At 33.6% G+C, this 12,559-nt stretch overlaps 1 long non-coding RNA gene across 1 annotated transcript in view; it reads left to right on the forward strand.

The window, feature by feature from the left end:
• The first annotated feature begins 1,097 nt into the window (after positions 1-1,097).
• The window catches only part of LOC148284524 (uncharacterized), a 75,564-nt gene continuing 64,102 nt past the window's right edge, over positions 1,098-12,559 (forward strand). The window contains exons 1-2 of the long non-coding RNA XR_015824608.1: positions 1,098-1,453; positions 6,958-7,357. This is a non-coding gene — a long non-coding RNA (uncharacterized LOC148284524). The remainder of the gene's footprint in view (positions 1,454-6,957; positions 7,358-12,559) is intronic.

The following is a 12,559-nucleotide window of genomic DNA, read 5'->3' on the forward strand; positions in this document are numbered from 1 at the left end:
CACAGACTTGTAATCCGTGAGTCCAAGACACTAGCCACAGGACCACAACCCGATCACTCCTTTGACATCGTCTAATTCATAATAATAGGTCGACAAAAATAATCAACCTGTCATTTATTCCAGTGTCTTACAATTGTTCCGTATTTGAATTAAAAATATATTTATTTTTCAAAAGAAAACTTCAAAACAATACTTTCGATGTTTTGTTATGGAGCGTCTACCAGGGGTGCAGGAGGCTGTAGGAGGCTATAATGGTAGGGTGAGCTGTAGGGAACGTTCGCGCACTATTCCGTCACGCCGTCCCGACGCGCCGATCGATAGCGTCATATCAGGACGGGCGCCGCCGCCGCGCGTACGCGGGAACGCGAGGATTTTCTCACGAATACTCATAAACATAAAGGGAAAATCTTTAGTACGGATATTTTGACACAAAAAAAAAAACATTAGTATTTTTTTCCCTCTGTTCAATTATTGTAAACTTACAAGAACTAGATGGTCATCATAATGTATCAACATCAATATATCTGTTGAATAATTAAAAATGAATTATTTAACGTCGACATTATTTACATTTTTGGAACTATTCATTTTCAATAACAATCATTCCGACTTGCCAAACTCTTCGTATATTGGACCTATTCCCGATCGAACAATTTATAATATCAGAGTTTTTTTATGCCATTTTCTCTTCAATATATGTGTATGTGTAAATAAATAAATACTAGCCAGCACCTTTTTTTCACTAAGTTAATAGGTTTTAAATTTTTTTTTTTTTCAGAATTTTTTTTCTACTGTGCGTATAAAATGCGTCGTACGTACAAAACATGTAATTAAGCACTTTTTACATGTTTATTTATATTATGGAAACAAAAGGTCAACAATAATTCATTACACATTTCAGATACGGTTTAAAGACGGACTAGCGAAGTAACGAAGTAATTATCATAAATGATGTGTTTGTGCGAAATAATATAAAAACCTTTTTTTTTGCTTTTTTTTTCAATTATTACCTTTATATTATTTTCTTTATCGCCGCAGAGTTCTCCTCCCTTATTTCCTCCCTTGTTGAAGCGAAGCGTTTTGGTCCGCGTCGCCCCAGTATACATCGGGACATGTCCGTAACCGGACTAGGGATCCTACAAAGATCATTTCCAACCGACCTTCAGTGACTAAAATGCCAAACGTCACAGAAAAAATCACTCTTCCATCTCAAAAACTAAACAAAACATATAACTTCGCTATTTGAAATCTAGAAAAATATCTTTCGCACCGGTTCAATGTTCAAAACAAAATGTTGTATTAAAACTTTTAACTTTGTTTCTTTGGTCTAAATTATCCTGTTTTATTTTTGTAAGTCGTATTTTTCTCCAAGTATTTTGTGTTATTCTGACTTTTTAAGCACATGAAAAGCTCTGGATTTATGGGGGAAAGTGACATTTCATCGAGTTAACAGGTATGCAAATTTAAGGTCAATTTGTATCGCTTTTAAATCTATTTTTAGATAGACTTTAGACAAAATATCCAGTATTTTTATTGATACAATGTATACAAAAGTGTTTCAAATTATAATGACAAGTTGAAATCATTCTTAGGGTTTTAAATTATACTTAAACAATGCAGATTTTAAATGATTTAATAAATAATCAAAAAACAATTTCGAACCGATGTTTATATTTTGATTAAATATTAAAATGTAAAATTTTTGTTTGATTTTTCTTAAAGACTTTTCATCGTAAAATAATTACCGTGTTTTTATCATAGGAGACACAATAAAATATTTGTTCACACTTCCACTAATTTATTAGTACTTTTAATTTTGAAAATACGTCATTTATAACTCTAAGTCAGTTGAAATATATTGCAACGGAGATCGTGGATTATTATTCATTTTTATTTATATTTATGAAAATTTATGTACACCCAAAAGAAAAAAAAAATCAATCTACGTTTTATAATAAAATTAACTTTTATTAGTGCAGAAGATAAGTGATTACTAAAAAAAAGCGGCGATATAATTGACAGCAAAGTAACAACATTACATTCGCCAATTTAAAAAAGACTAACGTAGATAAATAATTATCATTGTAAAGTAATATTTATGAAAACGTTTTTTTTTATGTTTCTGGGGTTTTTTATATTCAATGTTCTTTTACAGAAGCAGTCTATTGAGCAATAAAGACAAAATTATACGGTGAAAGTACCGAGTCGATGGCCATTGAAGGGCCATTTGGTTTTTCATTTCCAAGAAACAGTCATGGCACTAAAGTTCTTAATTTCGGCAATTCACAACCATCACCTGCAATTGAATGCCTTAAAATATGTTCCATAGTTGTTTATTATCGGTAATACCAAATCATATTAATTTAAAGAAATGTTAATATTTTGGAACTTAAATAATTTTAGAAACTCCATATGCGATGTTTCCTATTTTAAAGATTGAATGATTAATTAATTATTAGGGAGCCAGAACAATAAATATAATTAAGTTCAATAAATGACATTTCTTAAGCCACCAGTTACATTTTGTAAAATTGTCATTTGGATAAAAGTATTTAAAATACGAATATGAAATACAATTTTATATTATTATCTACTGATTTTTTCATGTCGGTTTGCTTCGCAACGCGTAACTGGTTAAATAAATTTGTAGATCGTATAACTTGTCCGCCTCGTTGTCAAATGGTCAGCGCGTTTGCACCGAGCAAAACTGCTCGAAAGATTCCTTTGTAATCTTTGAATCTTTGTGCTGAAAAGGGGTACACCAAAAGTACATAATATGCAGTTTATTAGATTGAGAGAAAGAGGAGGGAAGTGCTTTCTTCACTGACTGGGATTAAATCGATTGGACATGATCAATAAGCTGAAACGGTTACATTTTTTTTTAAAGCCTTGTAATTATTTTTGGAAGCCACCAGATCTGTGTATCCGATAAGACCTATAACAGGGCCGCGGATAGTAGCGAGAAGTTACATTCGGTAATCATAGGAAGTGGAAAGAGACTGTTAGGTAGTGGGCACTCTTTGCATGCTTTTTTACCCTAATCGTAAGGGCAGAAGGGTAAATGTTAAGCAGCACGTACGTTAATAACTTTAACCAGCCAACGAAAGGTAGTAAAAAAACTATTGTTTTTTTTAAAATTGGTTATGAATGCCTTTAAAAAGTAGTTTTTACACCTGTGTTTTTTTTTCAATGCAAATTGGAGTGTTTTCTTTTTTTAGTGTCGAAAATATTCATATAGTCGTAGTAATGTGTATCTCATTATGTTTTGCGTGAGCCAAGCTGCTAACTTCTCACACCGAGGGTATCCTATATTATTTATTGTCTAACTTCATAATATCACAGAGTACGCAACGTTTTCCAACCCTCTTTGACAGTTTGAAGTACATTCTTGGCGTAGTCATTTTAATAGTCGTGCCATCACAATTTACTATGAAAACGACGCGCCATACAAACATGTGTAAATTAAACGTTAGAGACAAATTCTCGATGGTAAATTAGTGTAATATTAATTATTTTTTACAGTTTAAAAAAACATTAACTTTATTATATTGTTGATGATCTCATTTAATTGGGGTAGTAATTATTTATTACTCGCAGTGGATTTTGCAAGGAAATAATAATACATTTTATTTAAATTTTATTTTCACTCGCGCAAATATTTAAATTTTGAAATTGAATATTCGCATTAACCCTTTTAAGACCTCAATATATTCATGTTAATTTTAAAAATAAAAAAATAATTTCTATTTTGTATTTAAAGGATCAAACCAACTGACACAAGAGGAAGTATATAAATTATAGTTCTTCTGATAAATGCTTTCAATCGTTGCTTAGTAGGTAAAATAATTCAGTCAGATGAATTTGTGAATGAAGGTTTCAGCTCAGTAATTTTATCAAAATCAACATTGAAAGCATCCACCACATACCCGAATTCGTTTTAGACACTAAATGTCTGTCTCCGAATTCACTCATACATGCAAGATTTTTTTTTTTCATTACGAATTGATTATATTTCTTCCTCTGCCAACCGATTTCAGTAAGAAAAACACCGAACAAATATTTACATTTGCAATTTTCAATGCCCCTTTTACTGTCGCTCTAAACCCCCCTTCATTATCAACAAAGCAAAGAAAAGGGGAAGTATAAATAAATTTAATTTTAAAATTTAACGAACAACTCGGTTGGCACAAGAAGAAATATAATTGATACGTGATGAAAAAAAACTGCTCACTTGTATCAGTGAATCCAAAGACATGCAGTCTCTAAAACGAAATGTAGAAATAAGTAGTTGAGGGTTTGATTGGAGTTCCTACCCCAATTAAAAATTAACAGAGAAGACACGGGATTGCTGTTTGATGCGTATTTATTACATGGCGAATAAATAATAAATTATGTCGGACAAGTGTTACGTCGATGATGAGTTGAAGTAACTGTACTTGAAGTACATGCTGGAACTGAGTGACGTCGTCGAGCTGGTCTCTGACGAGAACTAAACTTGTTGGGCTGACTAACTGAACGAACTGACTGACGTTAGCTGCCTCCTGTGGTCTTTTTATAGACGACGTTCCTTTGTAGTTCATTTCTTCATGGTAGGGACGATGTGAATGTACTGTAGAACGATGCCCTCTGATTTCATGTACAATATTCATAGAGTTGCATTATACGTATGTATTGGATTCGATAGAAAATTATGATATGGCATCGTCGGTCATTAGTCTACTTCAAGTGAACTAATTTAACACGTGTGTGTCATCGATTATGGACTATGGACCCTACAGCACCCCCCTTCCAGTGAGGTGAACTCTCGATACATGAAGTTTTTCTCTTGATAACTTATTGAAGATTGCTTTCTTTTTGTAAGACACTAGTATCTTGGTGCGAAGTACTGCTGATGTAAGTTATTCAGTTAATGTGATGACAGAGCGGTTCTTGAAATCGTTGTCGATTTTGAGTCATTCCATGAGTGTTGACGACGCTGAAAATCAAGGTGTTGCACTCTGGTGTGAATAAACTGTTGAAATGTGCAGCGTTGCAGTGTTTGAAATAATTGTCCATCGCAAAAATAAAACAATGCACAATGGAAATTATTGATTTTATTTTTTGTGCAAACGTAAGTGAATTGTTATCACTAAAATTTGAATACAGAAGTCAACCGTTGATTTATATCCAGCTGTTGTTTGTCAAGTGGTCAATACCAAAAAATATCTCACTGTAGATTGACAGGTATCTACAGGGTGAGAGGATGCATTTTTTGTGGCAATAAGTAGTCCTTGTTGGAGAACGAAGAGTTTCAGGGCAAACCAAATATTTGAATGCGTTATGAACATTCTTCCCATGACTTGCAAAGGTTGGATATGATGCTTGCAGGATGCTTGATTAAATTTTCGTGTTGATAAGATGGTTGTTGGTACGTCGATTGTTGCAAACAATGCCGTCATGGCGCGACATTGTTAAACATTGCTGTGCAGAATCGGCGTAGATGAGCAAGTTCTGCGTAGCTTGGCGTAGATCAGTGAATTTGACGTAGCTGTGCGAGAACAGTGTAGATGAGCAAGCTCGGCGTAGCTGTGTGAGAACGGCGTAGATAGGCGAGATCGGCGTAGATGAGTCAGCGTAGAGAAGCAAGTTCAGTGTAATTGAGCGTGTTCGTTGCGGTTGAGCGAAATCAGTCAAACTAGGCGAGATTTGAGAAGACGAGCATAATCGGCGTAGTTGTGTGAGATTTTCGTTTTACATGTTGTCTTCTGTCGTCTAACTTGATACTCCGTAGATGATGCGTAGAGTGCAGTGTTTCCAAACGCGTCGTTGAAAAAGGCTTCTGCACCGTTGAGTTGAGTGTCCCACTGGATACCATCCTGGTATCACGGCGGGTACGTCGGGGTCACCAATGTAGAATTTAGGTTGTTGGGTGTGATGATCCCGTCTCAGTTGATGATGGACAAAGGAGACGTGGTTGCGGTTCGAATGCTGATTTATTACATGTCTAAAAAGATACAGCACTTGGTTGTATAGCACGAGCGTAGCGACAATGATGGGTTGAAGAGACTGCACTTGAACTACATGCCGGAACTGAGCGACGTCGTCGAGCTGATCTGACGTGAACTGAACTTGTTGGGCTGACTAACTGAACGAGCTGATTGACGTTGGCTGCATCTTGTGGTCTCTTTATAGACAACGTTCCTTTGTAGTTCATTTCTTCATGGTAGGGACGATGTGAATGTACTGCAGAACGATGCCCTCTGATTTCATGTGCAATACTCATAGAGTTGCATCAAACGTACATATTGGATAGAAAAAACGACATTGCATCGTCGGTCATTAGTCTACTTCTAGTGAACTAATTTCACAGGCGTGTGTCATCGATTATGAACTATGGACCCTACAAGAATATTATCATTTAGAAAGAAAACAGGAATTTACTCTAAAACAAATGAGCCTGTCAGAATTCATATTTCAAACTGATAAATTAACTTTTCTGTCTAATGCCGACTACTGACATAAACAAAAAGAAAATAAAGACGTACTTTGATATAACTACGATTTCCAATAGTAAAAAAAATCTGTGATTTTTAATTTTGATAACTACGTCAATAAATTAATATAAAATTTCATTTGCACGTATATATATGTATTTTTTTAATATTTAAATATACACCCGGTCCAAAAGGATTAAATTAATTGACATCACATCGAAATGTAGCGAATTTATTGCCTGGCTAAAATGACTTATTCAATTCATTTAGAGCAATTTTGCTCAAGAAAATTGGATTACTCTGTAAAGGAAAGCAAATTGAATTAGTACAAAATAAATAATAATACCACGAGAACGTACGCCTTTTATTCACTATACTTAATATATGTATGAAAAATGTATCAAATCGATCTGCAAATGCAATATGCAAAATAAGAATCTTTTTTTATTGTTATTAATTGTATTTTTTTCTTTCATTGTTTCAGAAACCAAGACAAAATAAATTGTTTTTAGTATAAAATAATACATAAATATAATATCATTCCTGTAGAGTCATGCGTGAATAAATTCGCTTTGAGTGAAAAGTCTAGTCATTTCTTGGCAGCATCAAAGAAGAGAAAGAGTTTTTTGGCCTTTTCAACGTGTTCTTAGCAGAACAAAGAGATATATATTGACTTGTTCCAAAACTAGAGAGATTTTATGGAATGAGAATATAGTAAAAATGGAAAGAACGACGATGAAAATAAGAGTACAAGAAGCAGTGAAATATTGTCCGAGACATGGAATTTTTTGAGAATTTTGTAAGATATTACAAAGACTGAAACGATTTTATCGCCAGAGGAAGAAAGACTTCATTATTTATAAAGAAAACTGCTGACATCTTAGGTATGTATGAGTCTTTATTATATTTATATTCTTAAGGAAATTTCTTTTTTAGTCATGTAACTTACTAGTAGCTACATCCACGTTCATACATCTTGACACACATGCCTTTCGTTTCTATTTTTTTATTTTTATAAATCAGTCGACAGGTCATTAAAAAACCATTTTGGATTGGTATATAAACAAGTCTTTAAAAGTTGATTAAATAAGAATATTAAAAGTATAATCAAAACAACATTAGTCACATATTGTAACCATCATAATATAAGATGAAACATACAAAGAAATAATTATTTTCTGAGAGAGACAAGACAAGGCTGTTGACGTAACCAGATTTAAGATTTTGGTTTATGCCACGTCTTTCTTAGTCGTCCTCGTCCGTCAATTCACGCAACCGTTAATTCTCGCCATTTATACCTGTTTTACCATTATTTAGTCATCCATTCGTTCTACGCGACCAAAACATCTCAGAGACCATTTTTAATCTTGTCAATTATACCTGAAGCCTGATTTTATCATTCGTAACCGTGTCATTCAGTGGTTTCCAACGCACCCGTCTAAGGAATCGCATTTCGACCGCGATCACTCTGCTTTCTTCCTTCCTCGGCCAGTTCCATGTTTCACTTCTATCCATAAGTTTTGGTACTAAAACCTCGCTGTGCACTGCCAGTTTAGTTTCGATTGACATATTTTTATTGTCAATTACTGTGATTAGCGCGCCGTTCATTTTGTTGCCCGCATTCACTCTCCTTTCAATATATTTTTCTACTCTTCCATCTCTTAAAAACATGCTTTCGAGATACATCAATTTTTTACTTGTTCATGACACTCATTGCTTACATTTATTATGCACTCAGTAACCTAAATTCCCCTTTCAAATATCATTACTTTGACTTACTTTCGTTTATCACCATTTCGTTCTCCTGGAATACATCGTACATTGAAACTATTTGTTGCAAATACTCCTTGCTGCTTGCATCATCAGTTTACAACAAACAACTTACTGAAAAATTATTCATGTATTATATTTCTTTCATACAGAGTTGTCCATGTATAGATTAAACAATCACGGTGACATTCCACATTCCTGTTTTACGCCTTTTTAGAACGCAAACCACGATGTGAATCCCCTAAGAACTCTTATTCATACTAAACTCTCCTTATAAAGAGATTATTCGAAAAGTTTACTCCATACTTTTTTAAGACTCTTCACAATTTTATTCTATCAACTTTATTATACGCTTTTTGCAAATTAACAAATACGCAGAATAGTTTCTGACGTTTTGCCAAAAATTTCTTCGTTAACATTCGTAACGCAAAAATTTGATCCGTGTATCCACGTCTACTCATAAAGGCTTCTTGCACGTCCCACACTTAATCTTGCGTCACCTTTCTTACTCGCTCAATTATAATTTTCCCATACAGTTTACCGGCAGAACTCAGAAGACCGATTGCCCTATAGTTTCCACACTCTGCACAACATCCTTTTTCTTTATATAAAGGCTTGACAACTGTCGTCCTCCAATCCAAATGCAATAATTTTATTAAAAACAAACATCCATATATGTAGGAAGTGTCATCGGAAAGCGTCTAAATTTATAAACAATTTTTTGTTTTTTGTTTTTTAATTGATTTTTGTACGTATATTGTTGATTAGTTAAGGTAAAACGTATAACTAGGTGTTCAAATTTCATTTGTACAAACATCTTATTACAATATGCCCTTTCTCAAGGCACAGATTGAAAAATCTGTGCAGCTATGTGCCCGCGGTCTGGTCACCACTTGATATTCCACAGCGACCTTATCATACCTAACGGATTTCTCATTCTTCATACTTTTCAGCCTACTCTTAATTTCTACCATGCTTATCTCACATACAGTTTCATCACTCGTATCTTCTTTTGTACAACCTAACTGTTGCGCAGGGACACTTTCAGTACTTTCATATACTTTCATGAAGTATTCCATCCGTCTCTCTTTCAATTCTTCGTCATTTGTTATCATTGGGCCATTTTTTTTTATTTAATCGCTTTTATGCTTCTACTTACAGCGGATATCTTTATCTTTTTCACCTCAATTCAACAAAATTAAGTGTTTTAGGTTTAGATAGAAAATCATATATATGTACAAAATGGCATCCCAGGACATATTATAATACCTGTATATTTTTAAAAATGGTTTCGAATGAAGGTATTAGCTCTTTAGATCTCTCTTTTCGTTATAAATACACATTTCAAAATATTTTTTTTACTTCCACACCCATGCGTACTTCTTTATTTACATTTAAGTCAAGATTGAAATATCACTATCTAAATATTTACGTTGTTCCTTTAACCTTCTTCTTTCCTTCCCACCCCCTCTCCTCTCTTCATAATTTGGTGTAAATTTTTATTTTCTTAATCTTTGTTTTTAATTTTCATCTAAAAGATCTAAGATTCAATATGCCCATATACTTGTAATTTTCTCAAACAGAACGGTTTGGGTAGGTAGGAAGAAATCGCCTTAAAGCAATATGCCCGCCCTTACGTGTATATAAACTGTTTATGTATATAAAGTGTTAAAATAAATACATACGCACCCTCATATAAATAAATTGCATATTTTCATAGTTTCGTTATTTAGTGTGAATTGCGGGTAGTCAGATTGTTTCTGTTTTGGGTTAACTTTTTATTCAAAGCTATACTCAATAATGCGACATTACATCTCCGTTGTTACTTGAGAGCTACTATATTTCAAGCTTCGCAAATTCAATCTACATAATGTTCTACTGCTTGTTTAGCCGTATTCGACTTTGTTTAATGTAAAAGTCATTAAGTATGTAATATAAAAGTTTAACGGTTTATTAACATACATTCACACTTACATTGGCTTGATTTACAGTGTCACCTTCACCCTACAAGTTTTATGAGTGTAAGCTTTAGTTAGTAGACTTTCCCCGGGAGGAATGAGTGGTAGTACATATTCATGTTGTAACTTAGAAGCCCTTTGTTTCAGGGGTAAATTTCATTAAAAATGATTGCATGATACTCGTGGATTAATAAATGTGTAAACTAATTTATTTTTAATAAAATAAGCGATTCGGGTTGTATTTCTATGGAAGTGCCGAGGACTACGAATAAACTATCCTAGAGGTTCGCTTTTTGCTCTACAAAAAATATAAATACAAAACCACTTACCGACTTTTTATGTCTACCAATTTCGAGACATACCTGTCAACATGCAAATGCTAAAATACACTTTCACCTTTACCATCACCATAATAAACGTAGTATTTAGGGGAAAAAAACACAAATTTCACTCAAAACAAAAAACAAATATCTATATTCCTCCAATTCTTATTAAGAACATTTAAGAGAAGTATTCAATTAGAATGAAAGAATTCAATTATATGAATCGCACTCGCATAAATAAAGGTTTCAGCTCTTTGACTTCACAAACATCAACAGATGAAAGAATTGAAGGAATATAGATGATCAAATATGGGCAGAATGGTGAATGTTACACAGTGTGTAAATTGGCCACTTAAACCAGCCATTGGCAGGACATAAGGCCTGTACATGCCTAGACTTCTGTATTACCTTCTCTTAAATGTTCTTTATCTCTGTTGTAATATGTTAGTAAAATATACGTTTATAACGCGAAGATTTGTGACATTGAGAGATTAAAATTCAGGTCAAACCTTTTTTGGTTTGGAAAAGCTCATTTCAATATTTTGAACCGAGGCAAGGGCTTGCAAACTCTATAGATGTTAGCTGACACGCGAGCCATATTTGCGAGTGCTACGAGAATGTATGAAACCTAGCCTAATCAAATTGGACAAAACACACAATTTTAGGTATTCTAATTGATCTTCATTCTAATTACTACGTTCAGTTTCAACTCTGTAAAAAATGTTCATTAAAGTTATTTAAAGATACATAAGAAAAAAACCTATACAATTTAACTACAAACTAAAAAATACTTCCCTTTCAATGGTTTCGTCAATAAAGGATCTTGGCATTACTTTAGATCGTAAACTCTCCTATCGTGAACACATTGATAATATTGTAAAAAAAAATTCTCAAACTTCTCGGTTTTATCAATAGAACGACGACGGACTTCTAAAATATTGATACCATCAAAACTCTTTATTGCTCACTAGTTCGTTCCCATCTAGAATACGCTTCTCCTATTTGGTCTCCATTCTACAGGACTCAAATTGACCATATTGAGTCTGTCCAACACCGTTTTCTAAGAAAAGTGGCATGGTTGCTCGGATTACAAAGGGGTAGTTATTCCTATTTTGAAATAGAGCAATCTCTCATTCTGTCTTCATTGGAGAGACGTAGAACTGAGATGGACCTTATATGCATTTTTAAAATACTTAATGATATAAGTGATGTCCCATAACTGTTGCAATGAATTTATTTTCATGTTCATAACCATGTCACCAGAAGTCAAAATTTGCTATTTATTAAATCTTCTAAGAGCAGCTCTTGTTTTTATGCCCCAATGTTCAGAATGTGTAGATTAGTCAATTCATCACACGACTTGGAATTCTTTGGGATAGATCTTTCGGCTTTTCGTAGATCTCTTCGCGACTAAACAGTGTGGGATGAAGTTGGATTGGCATGGTTTAGCTCGAAGTCTTATATCTTCCGTTTTTATGAATATATTGTATACCATTATTGTTTTGCCCTTGTTTGTCTTTGCTACACAGTTTTATGATGTTATTTTTGTTCATTCAGTTTCTTGCATTTATGTTTCTTCAGGTAACTGTTGTAATTGGCTTAGGCCATATATATAATAAATAAAATCAAATAAAATACAATAAAATATAATACATAAACTGGCCCTCCGAAACACAACCAGCAGTCTTATTCTATGTTTGCGATAATTTAACACGAGCTGGTGTTAACAGAATACGGATACGTTTACGCTCGAAGTAAAGCGCGACCGTGTTAATTTCAGCGTTAACTTGCGATAGCACGGACTCAGAATCAGACCGCTGATGTATTTTAAGTGCTCCCAAAAAAAAAATTGTTTGCAGAAATTAGACGTTTGAAGATTTTTTTTACATCAAATAACAATTTTGTCTCAGTTAAGTCAAAATAGTCTGACGATGGTGGTCATGACGAAACCTAGTCACTAGTGATAATTACGAATAAAGTGGGAAAAAATTAATACGGTATTTTCATAATCCTCTCTTCATCGTAGAGTGTAGAT

Source organism: Micrasema longulum, unplaced genomic scaffold (genome assembly GCF_059751315.1).
Source record: "Micrasema longulum isolate JH-2025_06_02 unplaced genomic scaffold, ASM5975131v1 h1tg000113l, whole genome shotgun sequence".
NCBI lineage: Eukaryota > Metazoa > Arthropoda > Insecta > Trichoptera > Brachycentridae > Micrasema > Micrasema longulum.